The sequence below is a fragment of the Anthonomus grandis genome, chromosome 5 (genome assembly GCF_022605725.1).
Source record: "Anthonomus grandis grandis chromosome 5, icAntGran1.3, whole genome shotgun sequence".
In the NCBI taxonomy this organism is placed as follows: Eukaryota; Metazoa; Arthropoda; class Insecta; order Coleoptera; family Curculionidae; genus Anthonomus; species Anthonomus grandis.
This window is the reverse complement of record NC_065550.1, coordinates 35,285,112-35,306,491: the sequence shown is the minus strand read 5'-3', so window position 1 is coordinate 35,306,491 and position 21,380 is coordinate 35,285,112. Positions and strand designations below refer to the sequence as shown.

General features: G+C 27.9%; 1 protein-coding gene across 1 annotated transcript in view; it reads left to right on the top strand.

The window, feature by feature from the left end:
• The window catches only part of LOC126736922 (semaphorin-2A), a 713,174-nt gene that overhangs the window by 769 nt on the left and 691,025 nt on the right, over positions 1-21,380 (top strand). The gene's annotated exons all lie outside the window — the stretch shown is intronic.

Here is a 21,380-nt window from a genome sequence, read left to right as displayed (position 1 = left end):
CCAACATATACCCGTCTTTGTTCTACTCATTGTGGAACTTGCACGGAATTGAGAAAAATATATTTTAATTACAAATTGTACACATAAAAAACAAACCAGAAGTTGCCTCAAAATCCCATATACAGCAGACCAAATGTAGTAATTTAATCCGTGACTCTCATTTATACAAATGGTCCACTATATCTACCTATCTCTGTTCTACTCATTGGATAAGATCCAAAGTTAAAATTTTTTTATTTTTTGAAATTTAGGCGCATACAAATTGCATAAAAACGTTTTCAACAATTTTGGTGTCATAAAAAACCTGTAACACTATAGAGCTTTATTAGAGTGTATTGGGACGCATACAAATTGCACGAAAATCAAAAATCGATTTTGAAATTGAATTTTGAATAAATCCAACAGTTTTAACAACAATTTGGTGCGTACAAATTGCACGCGAGTAAAAATTAATTTTCTAAATTCCTAATCCAAAAATACGGTGGACCAACTATAGTTACTACTTAGCTTCTTTATGATTTTCACAATCTACAACTGGTCCAACATATAGCCATCTTTGTTCTACTCATTGTAAAAGAACCAAATTTAGTTGTTCTAAGCTTTTGAAGTTAGACACGTACAAATTGCACGGAAGTAAGAAAATTTATTTTAATAAGTGTAGGACAAATTGTAAAACCCCATATACTCATAGGATACAAGTAATTGTTGCTCTCTTTGTTTCACTCATTAAATAAGGTGTTAAATTGCACATTGCGGCACTTTGAAACGTGGACGCGTACAAATTGCACCAAAGTAAAAATCATAAACTTTGGATAAATTTTGCAATAAAGCACTAGTAATTTTGATCCAAAAATATAGTGGGCCAACTATAAAAGTTAGGTTCGAACAAATTGCACGAAAGTAAGAAAATTTATTTATTAAAAGAAAAAAAATGGTTAAAAATCCCACATACGACCAAATAAGTACAGTCTATAGAGCTCTCATGTGTACAAATGGTCCACTATATCTACCTATCTCTGTTCCACTCATTGAAGAAGATCCAGATTGAAAAATTATTATTTTTGGAAGTTGGATGCATACAAATTTCACAAAAGTCTAAATTGTACCAGTAAAAAACGTTTTTTAACACAAAAATCCAATATACAGCTTTAATGAAGCGGGATGCATACAAACTGCACGAAAGCAGATAAATCGATTGTGAAAATGAATTTTGTATAAATTCTACAATCCAACCTGCTGTTGTCTTAAAATTTGGATGCGAACAATTTGCACAAGAGCAAGAAAATTTATTTAAATAAGGTTTATTGAACAAATTATACCAAAGAACACAAAAAATATTATTTTTCTCAACTATAGTTACATCATACGAGTCTTTCAAATGTACAAATGGTCTATCTCTGTTCCACTCATTGGAGAAGATTCAAATTCAGAAATTATTATTTTTGAAAGTTGGACGCATACAAATTGCACAAATCGAAATCATAAATATCCAATTATAGTTTACCAAACAAATTTAACTTAAAAAACACAGATACAGCATACCAACCAGGCCTCTGCTTCATACCTTAAGTGCACAAATAGTCCACATCATATTTCCATCTCTGTTCCTCTCGCTGTAAAAAATACAAATTTTGCGAGTCGGAACTTTGAAAGTTGGACGCGTACAAATTGCACAAAGGTAAAGAAATTAATTTTTAAAACGAATTTTTTATACATTTTACAATTCAACTTACTGTAGTCTTAAAAATTTAGATATTGGGTGCGTACCAATTGCACGAAAGTAAAATCGATCTTAAGGATGCATTAATTATAGATAAATTTTCTCATAAAGCACAAAAAATAATTTTTGATCTAAAAACCCAGTGGACAACATGCTTAGTGCTATATGATTTTTACAAACTTTGGAAATTGGTCGCAAACAACTTGCACGAAAGTAAGAAATCATACGTTCCCTCAAATATACTAATGGTCCACTATATCTGCCTGTTTTTTTCCCACTCATCGTGCAATTCCAGGACTTCCTAATTCTTGTAGCTAGTCTGGAAAGTGCTGAAAAAACCGCCTGAAAAAAATAATACATTTTTTCCAGGCAATTTAATCTCCATCCTTACCACTGCTCCAAAATGTACTCCTTGAAACCTAAATTGAATATTTTGATTTTTCTGGGCAGTTGGATCCTGGAGTTCCTGGACTGCCTGGAAGAAATAAAAAAATTTCTTAATTTCTCATGATAGTTTCCAGAAATTTTTTTCAGTAAAAATTCCAGTAAATTTTTAGTGTGAACTAGACTAGACCTCTTAAGTTTTCTCTAACAACATAATCGTTATATTTTAATTATTCAAGGCAATTGGAACCTGGAGTTCCTGGACTGCATGCTAAAGAATTAGTCTCTTAAGCCTTCTCTACAAGTACTTTCATTATATTTTGTTTTTTTCCAGGGAGTTGGAGTTCCTGGACTGCCTGGAAGAAATAAATAATTTCGTTAGTTGTCCAGAACTTCTAAAAAACAGTTCAAATAAGTAAATTTCCTATTTCAGGCAGCTAGTTTTTCATCAAAGAACATGTGTTAGATATCTAATTAAGCTGTTGATTTATGTAAAAAAATAGCGTAAATTTAAAAAATTGGTAATTTTCCAGACAATTTGAAACTGGTCCAGTGGATTAACGCTCTTGGAATAATCCAAAAAAAAAAATTATTCAGGATTAATAAAACTCAATTTTTAAAGGCAAAATAAAAATAACTGATTGTTCCCAGGCCGTTCAAAATTCAGACTTTTAATGTTTTGTGTCGGGAAATTTTCTCCGTAATCTTTTATTTTTACCGGCAGCAAATAAATTTCACAAAACTAATTAAAAATTTTCTTTTTTTTGTTTTTATTTAACTGCCTAAGAAAATTATGTTGTATCTTCATTTTATATGCATTCAAGTCATATTTCCTTCATTCACTCATAACCTGGAAAAAGCCATTTAATATACTTCGCAGACTGTGTTGCTTTATATATACCCGAACATCCTACCGACTGCTCCAACCAAGCTCCTTTGACCGTTTTACTCAACTATCTTAAAGAATTTTTTTCACATTTAAGTCATTCAATTACAATTTAAATAACGATTCAATTCCTTGAATATGACTACATAATCGTTCAATGTGACGAGTATGTCCCTCAAGTTTTGGACTTTACATGCTGACAGACTTAAGTCGTTGCTGTACTTACTCTACCCATAGATGCGAGGTACAGGCTTCCTTTTCTAGCAACATATTTATAAGAGTGAGAGGGTAATATTGAAAACTACACTAATAACAGCAAACATCCCATTTCCCCTTGGCGTTTTAAATTTCCGCGTACTCAGCTCGACAGCATTCCTCCTCCAAGGAGTTTTCGAGAATTCCAATTTGTTACCCGGACGGAATAAGTGAGGCAAATAATGGCGAATATCGCGACAAGCGAGTAAAATATTAGGTGGAATATTACCCGGCTGCCTTATTTATATTATACAAGTGTCGTTTTCCTATTTTCAGCACCTACCGGCTTTTCACCCCCCCACAGAGGGTGGAAAAGGGAGGCGGTTAAAGCGAACATTTAAATACACCAGAAGAAATTTTCCATAAATCTATTTGCCTCATTTATATGCAGATCGTATAGTTTGCCTCGGCACATTTGGAGTATGGCGGCGTGTGTGTGTGTGCTTTCATAGCAGCAGCACCAGCTTGCCGCAGGAATATAGTTATATATATATATATAAATGGCTTATTTGAATAAAATAGCGGAATTGGGGTGAAAATGACTAAGAAAATTCAACCCCGTTGTCATTTCGCTCCGTTATAGATTGGGTAAATTGCTTTGGAGTACTTTCGGGCAATCTGTACCCACCCCAATAGCCAAAGTTTAAAGAATTTATTTAAAGTTCCGTTTCAAAGTCGATTGTGCAGTTTGTACGCGTCCAGATACATTATAGTTGTATCTTGGGGTACAATTTTACAGATTCTTAAAAGACTTTTGTGCAATTTATACGCAAAATTCCGAACAACCCAATTTGTATCATTTACAGTGACAGAAATATGATGTGGACCATTTGAGCATTGCAATATTATAAAGCAGAAGCATGGTAGTGACTTAGTTGGTCTGCTGTATCTTTAATTTTTAGGTTAAAATAGTTTTTTCAGTGTATTAGAGTAGGAAATTGATCATTTAGGTTGGTGCAATTTGAATACGCCAAACTTTTTAAGTATGGGATGTCCTGGAATAAACGAAACAATTAATTCTTCCAGCTTCCAAGTTTTTTAAAATTTTTCAAACATTAGACCCTAAGATATGACTCAAATGCCTGGAAGAAACAAATTAATTTTTCCAAATAATTAAACAAAAAAAAATTATAATGATTTTTTGATTAAATTCAATTCGCATTTTAATGGTTTGTTCCAGAAATACACACGTAGCCATAAAGTATACTTCTCTCACTTGTAACATCTCCCAACCATTATTCGAGGAAAACGATCGTCACATTCAATTCAAATATGTATATTTAGAAAGCAAAAAACCCTTTCAGGCTGTCATGTAAAATCTGGAATAAAGAAATTTAAATTTGGACGAGGTGTAGTTGGAGTAGTTGGAAAGATGTCCAGGAATATCCTGAATAACGCATGCAATGGATATAATTTAGCTTGAACTACCTGGAAGAATAGGAAAATGTAAGGAATAAGAAAATGGCGGTTATATTTAATTTAGTTATGCATATTTCGAAAACAAACAATTCTTCCAGGCAATTGAGTAAAATCTTAAATAATTTCATAATATTCCAGGCTATTAGGTACATTTTTCTGGACTCATTAACGGTTATAATTCAGCTTAAAGTGATTCGAAGAATATGAAAATATAACGGATAATTAGAAAATGACGGTCATATCAAATTTAGTTATGCATATTTTGAAAACAAACAATTCTTCCAGACAATTGAGTAAAATCTTAAATATAGAAAAGATTGAAATCTTGAAAATTTGTTTGGAGCAGTTGGTAGGATGAAGCTTGAAGTGCCTGGAAGAATAAAATTTCATTAATTTTTTAGGCAGTTTTTTCATAATATTCCATGCTCTTATGACCCCAAGAGACTGGAAGTAATAAAATAATTAATTTTTTCAGGGAGTCCAACAAAAAAAAAATAGTTATTCTTTAGTAAATTTTAAATTTAATTTATATTTTCAGGGTTCATGCCTAACATACGTAGCCATTTAAGTCAAAGTGAACTTTTTCCACCTGTAACGCCTCTCCATAGTCATTTTAGGGAAATTACTGTTATATGCAATTAAATTATGCATATTTCGTAAACAAACAATTTTTACAGGCAATTGAGTAAAATCCTAAATATATCCTAAATATAAAATTTTGGAAAAAAATTTTTTTTTTTGAAAATATTAATTTTTTTTCCTTTATATTTGACATATTGTTTATAACTCAAAAAATTGACTAGATGCGATTTTGAAAATTTGTACACATATTCCCTGGACAATTTCATTAGACACCTATTCCAGCGTTTTTCCAAATTTGTACAAAATTTTGAAAAAAAAAAATTTTTTTGTAAATATTTATTTTTTTCTTTTATATTTGACATATTGTTTATAACTCAAAAAATTGACTAAATGAGATTTTGAACATTTGTACACACATTCCCTGGACAATTTCATTAAACACCTATTTCAGCGTTTTTCCAAATTCATACAAAATATTGAAAAAAAAAAAATTTTGAAAATATAATTTTTTTTTCCTTTATATTTGACACATTGTTTATAACTCAAAAAATTAACTAGATGCGATTTTGAAAATTTGAACTCACATTCCCTGGACAATTTCATTAGACACCTATTTCAGCGTTTTTCCAAATTCGTACAAAATTTTGAAAAAAAAATTTTTTTTTTGAAAATAATAATTTTTTTTCCTTTATATTTGACATATTGTTTATAACTCAAAAAATTGACTAAATGAGATTTTGAAAATATGTACACATATTCCCTGGACAATTTTATTGGACACCTATTTCAGCGTTTTTCCAAATTTGTACAAAATTTTGAAAAAAAAAATATTTTTTGAAAATATTAATTTTTTTTCCTTATATTTGACACATTGTTTATAACTCAAAAAATTAACTAGATGCGATTTTGAAAATTTGAACTCACATTCCCTGGACAATTTCATTAGACACCTATTTCAGCGTTTTTCCAAATTCGTACAAAATTTTGAAAAAATTTTTTTTTTTAAATATTAATTTTTTTTCAAGATTTTGCTTAGACTTGATTGGACCAGTTGGTAGGATGGCGCTTGAAGTGCCTGGAAGAATAAATTTTCAATAATTTTTTTAGGCAGTTTTTTTATAATTTTCCAGGCTATTAGGACTCCAAGAGACTTAAAGTAATAAAATAATTAAATATTCCAGGCAGTCAAAGTACAAAGTTAGAGAATTGACTACTATATGCAATTAAATTATGCATATTATAATTTTTTTTTCCAGTCAGTTTAACAAAATCTGTAATAGAAAAATTGAAGTTTCGAAGAGTTTGCTTAGGTTTAGTTGATATATTGGTATATTCAAACTAAAGCAGTAGCTTCCTGCAATGGATATATTTTGTCCTAAATTCCCTGAAAGAATAAAAACATATTGTTTATAACTCAAAAAATTTACTAAATGAGATTTTGAAAATTTGTACACACATTCCCTGGACAATTTCATTAGACACCTATTTCAGGGTTTTTCCAAATTCATACAAAATTTTGAAAAAAAAAATATTTTTTGAAAATATTAATTTTTTTTCTTTTATATTTGACACATTGTTTATAACTCAAAAAATTAACTAGATGCGATTTTGAAAATTTGAACTCACATTCCCTGGACAATTTCATTAGACACCTATTTCAGCGTTTTTCCAAATTCGTACAAAATTTTGAAAAAAAAATTTTTTTTGGTAAATATTAATTTTTTTTCTTTTATATTTGACATATTGTTTATAACTCAAAAAATTGACTAAATGAGATTTTCAAAATTTGTACACACATTCCCTGGACAATTTCATTAAACACCTATTTCAGCGTTTTTCCAAATTCGTACAAAATTTTGAAAAAAAAAATTTTTTTTTGAAAATAATAATTTTTTTCCTTTATATTTGACATATTGTTTATAAGTCAAAAAATTGACTAAATGAGATTTTGAAAATATGTACACATATTCCCTGGACAATTTCATTAAACACATATTTCAGCGTTTTTCCAAATTCATACAAAATTTTGAAAAAAAAAATATTTTTTGAAAATATTATTTTTTTTTGTTTTATATTTGACACATTGTTTATAACTCAAAAAATTAACTAGATGCGATTTTGAAAATTTGAACTCACATTCCCTGGACAATTTCATTAGACACCTATTTCAGCGTTTTTCCAAATTTGTACAAAATTTTGAAAAAAAATTTTTTTTTTCTAAATATTAATTTTTTTTCTTTTATATTTGACATATTGTTTATAACTCAAAAAATTGACTAAATGAGATTTTGAAAATTTGAACTCACATTCCCTGGACAATTTCATTAGACACCTATTTCAGCGTTTTTCCAAATTTGTACAAAATTTTGAAAAAAAAAAATTTTTTTTGTAAATATTAATTTTTTTTCTTTTATATTTGACATATTGTTTATAACTCAAAAAATTGACTAAATGAGATTTTGAAAATTTGAACTCACATTCCCTGGACAATTTCATTAGACACCTATTTCAGCGTTTTTCCAAATTTGTACAAAATTTTGAAAAAAAAATATTTTTTGAAAATATTAATTTTTTTTCTTTTATATTTGACATATTGTTTATAACTCAAAAAATTGACTAAATGAGATTTTGAAAATTTGTACACACATTCCCTGGACAATTTTATTAGACACCTATTTCAGCGTTTTTCCAAATTCGTACAAAATTTTGAAAAAAAAAATTTTTTTTGTAAATATTAATTTTTTTTCTTTTATATTTGACATATTGTTTATAACTCAAAAAATTGACTAGATGCGATTTTGAAAATTTGTACACATATTCCCTGGACAATTTCATTAGACACCTATTTCAGCGTTTTTCCAAATTTGTACAAAATTTTGAAAAAAAAATATTTTTTGAAAATATTAATTTTTTTTTCTTTTATATTTGACATATTGTTTATAACTCAAAAAATTGACTAAATGAGATTTTGAAAATTTGTACACACATTCCCTGGACAATTTTATTAGACACCTATTTCAGCGTTTTTCCAAATTCGTACAAAATTTTGAAAAAAAAAATTTTTTTTGTAAATATTAATTTTTTTTCTTTTATATTTGACATATTGTTTATAACTCAAAAAATTGACTAGATGCGATTTTGAAAATTTGTACACATATTCCCTGGACAATTTCATTAGACACCTATTTCAGCGTTTTTCCAAATTCGTACAAAATTTTGAAAAAAAAAATTTTTTTTGTAAATATTAATTTTTTTTCTTTTATATTTGACATATTGTTTATAACTCAAAAAATTGACTAGATGCGATTTTGAAAATTTGTACACATATTCCCTGGACAATTTCATTAGACACCTATTCCAGCGTTTTTCCAAATTTGTACAAAATTTTGAAAAAAAAAAATTTTTTTGTAAATATTTATTTTTTTCTTTTATATTTGACATATTGTTTATAACTCAAAAAATTGACTAAATGAGATTTTGAACATTTGTACACACATTCCCTGGACAATTTCATTAAACACCTATTTCAGCGTTTTTCCAAATTCATACAAAATATTGAAAAAAAAAAAATTTTGAAAATATAATTTTTTTTTCCTTTATATTTGACACATTGTTTATAACTCAAAAAATTAACTAGATGCGATTTTGAAAATTTGAACTCACATTCCCTGGACAATTTCATTAGACACCTATTTCAGCGTTTTTCCAAATTCGTACAAAATTTTGAAAAAATTTTTTTTTTTAAATATTAATTTTTTTTCAAGATTTTGCTTAGACTTGATTGGACCAGTTGGTAGGATGGCGCTTGAAGTGCCTGGAAGAATAAATTTTCAATAATTTTTTTAGGCAGTTTTTTTATAATTTTCCAGGCTATTAGGACTCCAAGAGACTTAAAGTAATAAAATAATTAAATATTCCAGGCAGTCAAAGTACAAAGTTAGAGAATTGACTACTATATGCAATTAAATTATGCATATTATAATTTTTTTTTCCAGTCAGTTTAACAAAATCTGTAATAGAAAAATTGAAGTTTCGAAGAGTTTGCTTAGGTTTAGTTGATATATTGGTATATTCAAACTAAAGCAGTAGCTTCCTGCAATGGATATATTTTGTCCTAAATTCCCTGAAAGAATAAAAACATATTGTTTATAACTCAAAAAATTTACTAAATGAGATTTTGAAAATTTGTACACACATTCCCTGGACAATTTCATTAGACACCTATTTCAGGGTTTTTCCAAATTCATACAAAATTTTGAAAAAAAAAATATTTTTTGAAAATATTAATTTTTTTTCTTTTATATTTGACACATTGTTTATAACTCAAAAAATTAACTAGATGCGATTTTGAAAATTTGAACTCACATTCCCTGGACAATTTCATTAGACACCTATTTCAGCGTTTTTCCAAATTCGTACAAAATTTTGAAAAAAAAATTTTTTTTGGTAAATATTAATTTTTTTTCTTTTATATTTGACATATTGTTTATAACTCAAAAAATTGACTAAATGAGATTTTCAAAATTTGTACACACATTCCCTGGACAATTTCATTAAACACCTATTTCAGCGTTTTTCCAAATTCGTACAAAATTTTGAAAAAAAAAATTTTTTTTTGAAAATAATAATTTTTTTCCTTTATATTTGACATATTGTTTATAACTCAAAAAATTGACTAAATGAGATTTTGAAAATATGTACACATATTCCCTGGACAATTTCATTAAACACATATTTCAGCGTTTTTCCAAATTCATACAAAATTTTGAAAAAAAAAATATTTTTTGAAAATATTATTTTTTTTTGTTTTATATTTGACACATTGTTTATAACTCAAAAAATTAACTAGATGCGATTTTGAAAATTTGAACTCACATTCCCTGGACAATTTCATTAGACACCTATTTCAGCGTTTTTCCAAATTTGTACAAAATTTTGAAAAAAAATTTTTTTTTTCTAAATATTAATTTTTTTTCTTTTATATTTGACATATTGTTTATAACTCAAAAAATTGACTAAATGAGATTTTGAAAATTTGAACTCACATTCCCTGGACAATTTCATTAGACACCTATTTCAGCGTTTTTCCAAATTTGTACAAAATTTTGAAAAAAAAAAATTTTTTTTGTAAATATTAATTTTTTTTCTTTTATATTTGACATATTGTTTATAACTCAAAAAATTGACTAAATGAGATTTTGAAAATTTGAACTCACATTCCCTGGACAATTTCATTAGACACCTATTTCAGCGTTTTTCCAAATTTGTACAAAATTTTGAAAAAAAAATATTTTTTGAAAATATTAATTTTTTTTCTTTTATATTTGACATATTGTTTATAACTCAAAAAATTGACTAAATGAGATTTTGAAAATTTGTACACACATTCCCTGGACAATTTTATTAGACACCTATTTCAGCGTTTTTCCAAATTCGTACAAAATTTTGAAAAAAAAAATTTTTTTTGTAAATATTAATTTTTTTTCTTTTATATTTGACATATTGTTTATAACTCAAAAAATTGACTAGATGCGATTTTGAAAATTTGTACACATATTCCCTGGACAATTTCATTAGACACCTATTTCAGCGTTTTTCCAAATTTGTACAAAATTTTGAAAAAAAAATATTTTTTGAAAATATTAATTTTTTTTTCTTTTATATTTGACATATTGTTTATAACTCAAAAAATTGACTAAATGAGATTTTGAAAATTTGTACACACATTCCCTGGACAATTTTATTAGACACCTATTTCAGCGTTTTTCCAAATTCGTACAAAATTTTGAAAAAAAAAATTTTTTTTGTAAATATTAATTTTTTTTCTTTTATATTTGACATATTGTTTATAACTCAAAAAATTGACTAGATGCGATTTTGAAAATTTGTACACATATTCCCTGGACAATTTCATTAGACACCTATTTCAGCGTTTTTCCAAATTCGTACAAAATTTTGAAAAAAAAAATTTTTTTTGTAAATATTAATTTTTTTTCTTTTATATTTGACATATTGTTTATAACTCAAAAAATTGACTAAATGAGATTTTGAAAATTTGTACACACATTCCCTGGACAATTTTATTAGACACCTATTTCAGCGTTTTTCCAAATTCGTACAAAATTTTGAAAAAAAAATTTTTTTTGAAAATATTAATTTTTTTTTCCTTTATATTTGACACATTGTTTATAACTCAAAAAATTAACTAGATGCGATTTTGAAAATTTGTACACACATTCCCTGGACAATTTCATTAAACACCTATTTCAGCGTTTTTCCAAATTCATACAAAATTTTGAAAAAAAAAATATTTTTTGAAAATATTAATTTTTTTTCTTTTATATTTGACATATTGTTTATAACTCTCAAAATTGACTAGGTGCGGTTTTGAAAATTTGTACACACATTCCCTGGATAATTTCATTAGACACCTATTTCAGCGTTTTTCCAATCTCGTACAAAATTTTGAAAAAAAATTTTTTTTTTTAAATATTAATTTTTTTTCAAGATTTTGCTTAGACTTGATTGGAGCAGTTGGTAGAATGGCGCTTGAAGTGCCTGGAAGAATAAAATTTCATTAATTTTTTTAGGCAGTTTTTTTATAATTTTCCAGGCTATTAGGACTCCAAGAGACTGAAAGTAATAAAATAATTAATTATTCCAGGCAGTCAAAGTACAAAGTTAGAGAATTGACTACTATATGCAATTAAATTAGGCATATTTATAATTTTTTTTTTCCAGTCAGTTTAACAAAATCTGTAATAGAAAAATTGAAATTTCGAAGAGTTTGCTTAGGTTTGGTAGGTATATTGGTATATTCAAACTAAAGCAGTAGCTTCCTACAATGGATATATGTTGTCCTAAATTGCCTGGAATAATAAAAATTTATTAATTTTTTCAGGTAGTTTTGTTCACAATTTCCCAGGCATCATTAGTTTTAAGCTGGTCTACACGTTATTAGCTCAAGTGCTTGAGGCAGAAAAAAATTATGAATTTTTCCAGGCAATTGAGCAAAAAAGATATTTATAATGATTTTTTTAAATCAATTTTATGCTTGATTCATATTTTAAGGATTTACGTCAGAAATACGTAGCCATTCAAGTACAAAGTAAATTTTTCTGGATTCATTAACGGTTATAATTTAGCTTAGACTGCTTCGAAGAATAAGAAAAAAAAACGGATAAGGAAATTACAATCATATCCAATTTAGTTATGCATATTTCGAAAACAAACATTTATTCTTCCAGGCAATTGAGTAAAATCTTAAATATATTGAAAAGATTGAAATCTTGAAGATTTGTTTGGAGCAGTTGGTAGGATGGCGCTTGAAGTACCTGGAAGAATAAAATTTCATTAATTTTTTTAGGCAGTTTTTTCATAATATTCCATACTCTTATGACGCCAAGAGACTGGAAGTGATAAAATAATTATTTTTTCCAGGTAGTCAAAGTGCAAAGTACACTTTTAGAGAATTGACTGTTATATGCAATTAAATTATGCATATTTATAATTTTTTTTCTTCCAGACAATTGAACTAAATCTGTAATGGAAAAATTGTAATTTCGAAGAACTTGCTTAGGTTTAGTTGATATATTGGTATATTCAAACTAAAGCAGTAGCTTCCTGCAATGGATATATTTTGTCCTAAATTGCCATAAAGAATAAAAATTTGTTAATTTTTCCAGGCAATTGAGCAAAAAAGATATTTATAATAATTTTTGATTTAAATTTTATACTTAATTAATATTTTAAGGATTTGTGTCAGATATACGTAGCCATTCAAGTACAAAGTAAATTTTTCTGGATTCAATAACGGTTATAATTCAGCTTAAATTGCTTCGAAGAATACGAAAATAAAACGGATAATAAGAAAATGACGGTCATATCCAGTTTAGTTATGCATATTTTGAAAACAAAGAATTCTTCCAGGCAATTGAGTAAAATCTTAAATATAGAAAAGATTGACATCTTGAAGATTTGTTTGAAGCAGTTGGTAGGATGGCGCTTGAAGTGCCTGAAAGAATAAAATTTCATTAATTTTTTTAAGAGACTGGAAGTGATAAAATAATTATTTTTTCCAGGTAGTCAAAGTGCAAAGTACACTTTTAGAGAATTGACTGTTATATGCAATTAAATTATGCATATTTATAATTTTTTTCTTCCAGGCAATTGAACAAAATCTGTAATAGAAAAATTGAAATTTGGAAGAGTTTGCTTAGGTTTGGTAGGTATATTGGTATATTCAAACTAAAGCAGTAGTTTCCTGCAACGGATATATTTTGGCCTAAATTGCCTAGAAAAATTTATTAATTTTTCCAGGTAGTTTTGTTCACAATTTTTGCAGGCATCATTAGTTTTAAGCTGGTTTGCACGTTATTAGAATGGATGAGGTATAACTCAAGTGGTTGAGACTTGAAAAATAAAATAATGAATATTTCCAGGCAATTGAGCAAAAAAAATATTTACAATGATTTTTCAATTAAATTTTATGCTTGATTCATATTTTAAGGATTTATGTCAGAAATACGTAGCCATTCAAGTACAAAGTACACTTTTACGGATATAATTCAGCTTAAAGTGCTTCGAAGTACAACATTTTTAAAATTTTTCCAGGCAGTTTTCCAAAATTTCCCACACTCTCTGCAAAAATTAGAGATAACTTCATGGAATAAACAAAGAAAATAAATTTTCCAAGCAATTAAAAACATATCTCTCAAATCATAAAACAGTTTGTACAGAAAAATGTTATGCATTACTTAAATGGACATGAATGACACATTTTATTTTGCATTTTAAGCGTTTGTTTTAGAAATACGTTGCAATTCAACTACAAGCAGATCTACATAATGCATATTTAGAAAACAAACAATTCTTCCAGGCAATTAAGTAAAATCTGGAATAGAAAAATTAAAGTTGGAAGAATTTACTTTTACTAGGTGCAGTCTGTAGGATGACTAAAGCGAATTAAATAAAAATAATTTAGGTCAATTAGATTCTGACGTTTAATTTACTTAAAAGAAAGTAGCTAATTTAGAAAATGCAACCAAATAACGTGTGCTTTATTTCTGATAGGATTTACGTTAAGATATAAATTGTGGTGCGTCATAAATGTTTTTTGAAGATCTTTTAATAATAAAAATGACTCTTAAAAATGACCGTCTTAGGTGATTAAGTCATGCATATATGCAAAACAACCTTTAATTAATTTATCCAAATAATTGAGTAAAACCTGGAATCGAAAAACTTAAAATTTATAAGAGTTTGCTAAGGTTTGTTTGAAGGAATATGTCCAGGAATATTTAGGATAAAGCGAAGGATGTAAAGTGCCGTTTTTCAAAATTTTCCAGGCCTCTTAAGTTCTTAGACACTCTGCAGGTTATTAAAAAATTCATGAAGAATAACTCAAGTGCCTGGAAGAAACAAAATAATTAATTTTTCCAGGCATTCGAGCACAAACAAAAATTGATAACGATTTTTTAATTAAAATGCATATTTAAAGTCTCAATTCAGAAATACGTAGCCATTTAAATATTACATAAGCTGTTCCCACTTGTGACGTTTCTCCATAGTTATTTTAGGAAAATAACCCTCATATCCAATTAAGTTATGCTTATTTAGGACAATTGAACTTCAACTAGGATAGTGATGACATTATTCAATTTATCAAATCACTTTGTCCGTTAAAATCAGACCGTGTAACTCAACAAAATTGCTTTTGACTTAATTTTCGTACGCAAAACAACCGAAAGTAAATTCTAAACTAAACAAACGAAAAAAAAAAATACGCATCGATGTACGGGCAAAATAGTCGAGGCCATCACTCGCGCGAATCGAACAACTGATTTAGCAAAAAACCGACAATTTTTAAAAGCGACGCTTTAATCGAATCCGATTTTACGCCTACGGCATTCCACTTTCTATTTATGGATGGAAAATAATTAATTTAAAAAACAGGTACAAATTCAATTCAAAACAAAAACATTTGTTAATATTTAGACTCAATTTGACAACAAGGAGCTTTAACTTATCAACAAAATATAAAATCGATCTACTGGTAAAGTTTGTCCGTTTAATCAATGTTTTCATTGTACACAATGCCTCCTCCGTAAACATACCTAATATATTAGTTAGATTTACACGGTCTATATACACATCGACTTCCGGTTCGGACCGACTTGTTAACAAACCGGAAATCGATTTAATCTGTTTAAGTTGCTTTATTCCGGATATCGTACCTACTGTCAGAAACAAACTTACGTACTTTCAGGTTACCACCAAGATTTTGCATATAGGAAATTTTTTTTCACGGACTTCGAATGCATACGTACATGCTACGGACTGCTCCAATTAAATTTATACGTATTTTTTCGATTGTTGCACTTTTTTACACCACATTTGCTTCAAGGGTCACTTTAATAATTACACATAAATAAATGTCAATTTTTTTATAATTAATTGAGAAAATTGGAAAAAACTACTGCCTGGAATTTTTTTTTAAATGGATATGAAGGAAAATTTCTTTTTAAGAGGTCTAAGGCGGATAACATAATGAAATTTGTTTACTTTTTGCTCTTGACATTGTTTACAAATAATTAATTGAGAAAATTGGGAAAAATTAACTGCTTGGATTGATTTTTTTAATTTCATGCATAACTTAAATGGATATGAATGACAATTTCTTTTTAAGAGCACTAGAGCGGATAACATAATAAAATTTATTTACTTTTTGCACTTGACATCATTAAATCATACCACTGTTACTTCGAAATTTAAATAAAAAGTTCAGTACTAAATAAATACTAACAGTGTCTGTACACCATATACACTCGTGTCCATATATGCCAAAACGAAAAGGAAAACTTTCGCCGCAACTCAATTTGCATTGTTCCACGTCGACTGTATTGTATAGAAGTTGGACTCGCGAAGTATAAAGTGCTCTTATCTTTTGGGGAGTTTGCGTTATTGTCTGCCACAACTATTCGTTCAAATTTAATAAAAATTCGTGGAAACGAGTTTATACGTGAACAAGTTAATAGTGTGCATAACTTAAATGGATATGGGTGACACCTCGTTAAGGAAATCACCTTTAAAAAAGTTGTGCAAAATTATTATAAAATTGTTATAGGAGTCTTAAAACCTGGCACATCATATCAATTCAAATTATGCATGATTGTTAAAAAAGGCTCAAAAATTGCAAAATTTGCGACAACTGGATTCGGATACTTTTTTGAGTCTATATAAGAAAAATAGCTTTATTTCTTACAGGCACCAGGCACTCCTTGTGTGTATGTTTGTGCAACATCAAGACTAGTCTGAATAATTATGATAGAAGAACTTACGCTACTATTTCAATTATTTTAAGATCCAGGAATTAGTACAGATATTGCACAATTCCTGGATTTTAAAGTGAGTCGTGATACAAAAATTCGAATAGCATCCGAATCTGGATTTGAACATCATTTGCCATTTCACACTTTTCGCATAAAACTTGCTTTTGTGCTGAATTCAGTGACGGAATGCCCAACTATTCACAGGTTCATTTAATTTTCTCTTATTTGTATTGTCTGTGTTTAATGCTCTATTTTTACAGCTTTCAGGAAGTGAGAAATTAAAAAATATTTTTAGTTAGGTAGGTAATAATCCAGTATTTTGGGCTAATTATTATGTTGACCTTAGGCTTCTGAAACAATTTTCTACAATATTCAGTACGTTGTTAATTTTTTTAATAATTTTCAGTTTAGGCCTAAAAAAGTCAATATTGGGCATAACTTAAATGCATATGAATGACACTTTAATAATAGGTAAGAAAATTTTACTTTTATACAAATATTTCCTTTTAAGGGTCATTAAGGGGTATTCTTTAATTGGGACATTAAGGACGAAAGCGTACCTGTAAGAAATCAAATTATTTCTCACTTTTTTTGAAAATCTCGGTTTTCAAGGGTCAATATTTTTTTAATTTTATTTAATATTTTTTCAGAAGAATTATCAAAATCCTTCAAAAAAAAAAGAGTTAAAGGCTCTGAATTTTTTAGGCAGGAGTGTCTAACAGGCAAACCTTGCCAATCGTATCCATTTAAATTATGCAAAACTGTTAGAAAAAAATCCTAAAATTTATATAGTTTTGACCACTATATTTGCTAACATTTTCTAGTCTATATAGGAGAAATAGTTTTGTTTCTTACAGGCACTCCTTGTGCCTAACTATTACTGCATTAGGACGATTACTCATGAAAAAGTCAATGTAATACATAACTTAAATGCCTATGAATGTCACTTTATTAATAAGTAGGTTAATTGCATTTATTACATTATAAGAGAAATACAGTAAAGTGACTTCTCTTTTATACAAATTGGAATTACCCCTTGGACCTTAATGGATCATTTCATATGCCGATGATACAGCGGTTATATTTGATGGAAGCTCATGGAAGCAGGGAAGACGATGTATTCAAAATGGAGTGAACATAATTAAAAGACTTGACTCACCTAAATTAACCTTAAATATGCAATAAAAACTAACTATATTGCATTTTCAAACACTATAACTAATCGGCCACCATTTTCTAACATAAGAGTTCCTATTAATGATGGTTTAAATGCAAATAAAAAAAAATTAAGTTTTACACACTTAGAAACATTTATCGATTTGTATTTAATAATATATGCAGCATAGAAATCAGGTTTTTGTGATTTTTTCCTGCCTAAAAAATCGTTATTTGACTGCCTGGAATAATTAATTTTTTTTTCTTAAAAGCCCTATTGCATTACCCAGACTACATAAAAAATTCAGTTTCTTCATTAATAACTCGGAAAAAATTACATTTTTAAAGTTTCCGATTTTTTCGTAATTTTTTTTTATTGCTTCCTAAAATTCCTTACTCAACTGCTTAGACTGAGTAATATAATTACTCTATTGCCTAAAAAACCCTTTAAACTTCACGCAGACTATATCAAAGGACCAATTTCTTCGTTAGTAAAGAACGAATTTACACATTAAAAAAGTCAATATTAAGCATAACTTAAACGGATACGAATGACACTTTATTAAGTAATCGTTTAAGAATTAAGGTTGGATCGGACAACATTAATTAACTGAGGATTCTGAGGTCCAAAGTAAATTTGACAAGACAAAAAAAAATTCACGTCCTTCGTCAGGTTTTGTGGACTTTATCCATCTAATAGATGACAGATTACAGAATAGATTACAGCTTTCAGGAAGTGAGAAATTAAAAAATATTTTTAGTTAGGTAGGTAATAATCTTCCAGTATTTTGGGCTAATTATCACGTTGACTTTAGGCTTCTAAAACTATTTTCTACAATATTCAGTACATTATTAATTTTTTTCATAATTTTCAGTTTAAGCCTAAAAAAGTCAATATTGTGCATAACTTAAATGGATATGAATAACACTCTATTAATAGGTAAGAAAATTTTACTTTTATACAGGTACGCTTAAGGACGAAAGCGTATCTGTAAGGAATCAAATTATTTCTCACTTTTTTTTAAATCTCGTCAATATTTTTTAATTTTATTTAATATTTTTCCAGAACAATTATCAAAATCCTTCTAAAAAAAAATAAATAAACCTTCTCAATTTTTTAGGCAGTAGTGTCTGACAGGGAAACATGGCAAATCATATCCATTTAAATTATGCATAATTGTTGAAAAAAAATCTTAAAAATTATATAGTTTTGACCACTATATTTGCTAACCTTTTCTAGTCTATATAGGGGAAATGGTTTTGTTTCTTACAGGCACTCCTTGTGCCTAACTATTACTGCATTAGGACGAGTTTACACATAAAAAAGTCAATGTAATGCATAACTTAAATGCCTATGAATGTCACTTTATTAATAAGTAGGTTAATTGCATTTGTTACATTACAAGAGAAATACAGTAAAGTGACTTCTCTTTTATACAAATTGGAATTACCCCTTGGACCTTAATAGATCATTTCATATGCCGATGATACAGCGGTTATATTTGATGGAAGCTCATGGAAGCAGGGAAGACGATGTATTCAAAATGGAGTGAACATAATTAAAAGACTTGACTCACCTAAATTAACCTTAAATATGCAATAAAAACTAACTATATTGCATTTTCAAACACTATAACTAATCGGCCACCATTTTCTAACATAAGAGTTCCTATTAATGATGGTTTAAATGCAAATTAAAAAAAATTAAGTTTTACACACTCAGAAACATTTATCGATTCATATTGAATAATATATGCACCATAGAAATTAAGTTTTTGTGAGTTTTTTCTGCCTAAAATCCTTATTCGACTGCCTGGAATAATTTATAATTTTTTTTTTTCTTAATTATTGCACCACCCAGACTACATAAAAAATTCAGTTTCTTCATTAATGACTCGGAAAAAAATGAAATTTCTAAAGTTTCCGATTTTTTCGTAATTTTTTCTCATTGCTACCTAAAATTCCTTATTCAACTGCTTGGACTGAGTAATATAATTACTATATTGCCTAAAAAACCCTTTTTACTTTACGCATACTATATCAAAAAACCAACTTCTTCTTTAGTGAAGAACGAATTTACACATTAAAAAAGTCAACATTAAGCATAACTTAAACGGATACGAATGACACTTTATTAAGTAATCATTTAAGAATTAAGGTTGGATCGGACAACATTAATTAACTGAGGATTCTGGGGCCCAAAGTAAATTTGACAAGACAAAAAAAAATTCACGTCCTTCGTCAGGTTTTGTGGACTTTATCCATCCAATAGACGATAGACTACAGAATAGATTACAGCTTTCAGGAAGTGAGAAATTAAAAAATGTTTTTGGTCAGGTAGGTAATAATCTTCCAGTATTTTGGCTAATTATCACGTTAACTTTAGGCTTCTAAAACTATTTTCTACAATATTCAGTATAATAATATTAATATTAATAATAATAATAATAATGTCTTTATTAAAATTTACAATTGGTAAATTCTAAATGGCGAAGTTGAAGCTTACTTCCTAGCTTAACCATACAAATCAGCTTGAGGTTAGATATTACAAAGAATTTCAAAATGTATCAATAATTGCATAGTTACAAAATATTAAGTTCTAACTGCCTATATGCACAACCGATTAACATTATAACGTTTGATAACCACACAGACTTATGAAATTTGCAATAAGTTAAAGAATAGATATTTAACAACACTCTAGGCTAACAGAGATCAGTAATATAACTGCTTATTTTTCGTTTAAATATAGAAGGTGAAATATATTTTAACTCAGGAGGAATTTTATTATATTGCAGATGAATACAGTAACTAAAGCTCCTCTCAAATAAAACAGTTTTATAAAGAGGAGGTGTAATAAAATGCTTATTTCTTAAGTCCAAAACATGAGCGTCATATCTAAACTTAATTTTCTGATAAAGGTAATTAGGACATTTTTTAAAGACAATTTTATTTAAGAGAACAAGACTATGTAGTAACCTCCTTTCACTCATATTTACTCACACCTCTATCAAATTTTCTCATTCAATTAATTAGCCTTACACAACAATTTTGAATGTACTGTATTCTTTTTATATCACTTATCATAAGGCAGGGGCCATACAAAATATCACAGTAAGTGAAATGGGACAATACAAGAATGTCACATAAAATTTTTTTTAATACATTGATCAATGTGCTCAGTGAACCTCAACTTAACATCTAATAAAACTCTAGGATTCCTAGCCACATTACTACAATTTATTAGTTGACCGTTCAATTTAATCTGAACAAATTTGTACATTGTTATTTTTTTAAATAATTTTCAGTTTAAGCCTAAAAAAGTTAATATTGTGCATAACTTAAATGGATACGAATGACACTGTATTAATAGGAAAAAAAAATTACTTTTATACAAATATTTCCTTTTAAAGGTCATTAAGGGGTATAATTTCATTGGGACATTAAGGACGAAAGCGTACCTGTAAGAATTCAAATTATTTTTAATTTTTTTACAGAACAATTATCAAAATCCTTCCAAAAAAAAAATAAATAAACCTTCTCAATTTTTTAGGCAGTAGTGTCTGACAGGGAAACATGGCAAATCATATCCATTTAAATTATGCATAATTCTTTAAAAAAAATCCTTAAAATGATATAGTTGTGACCA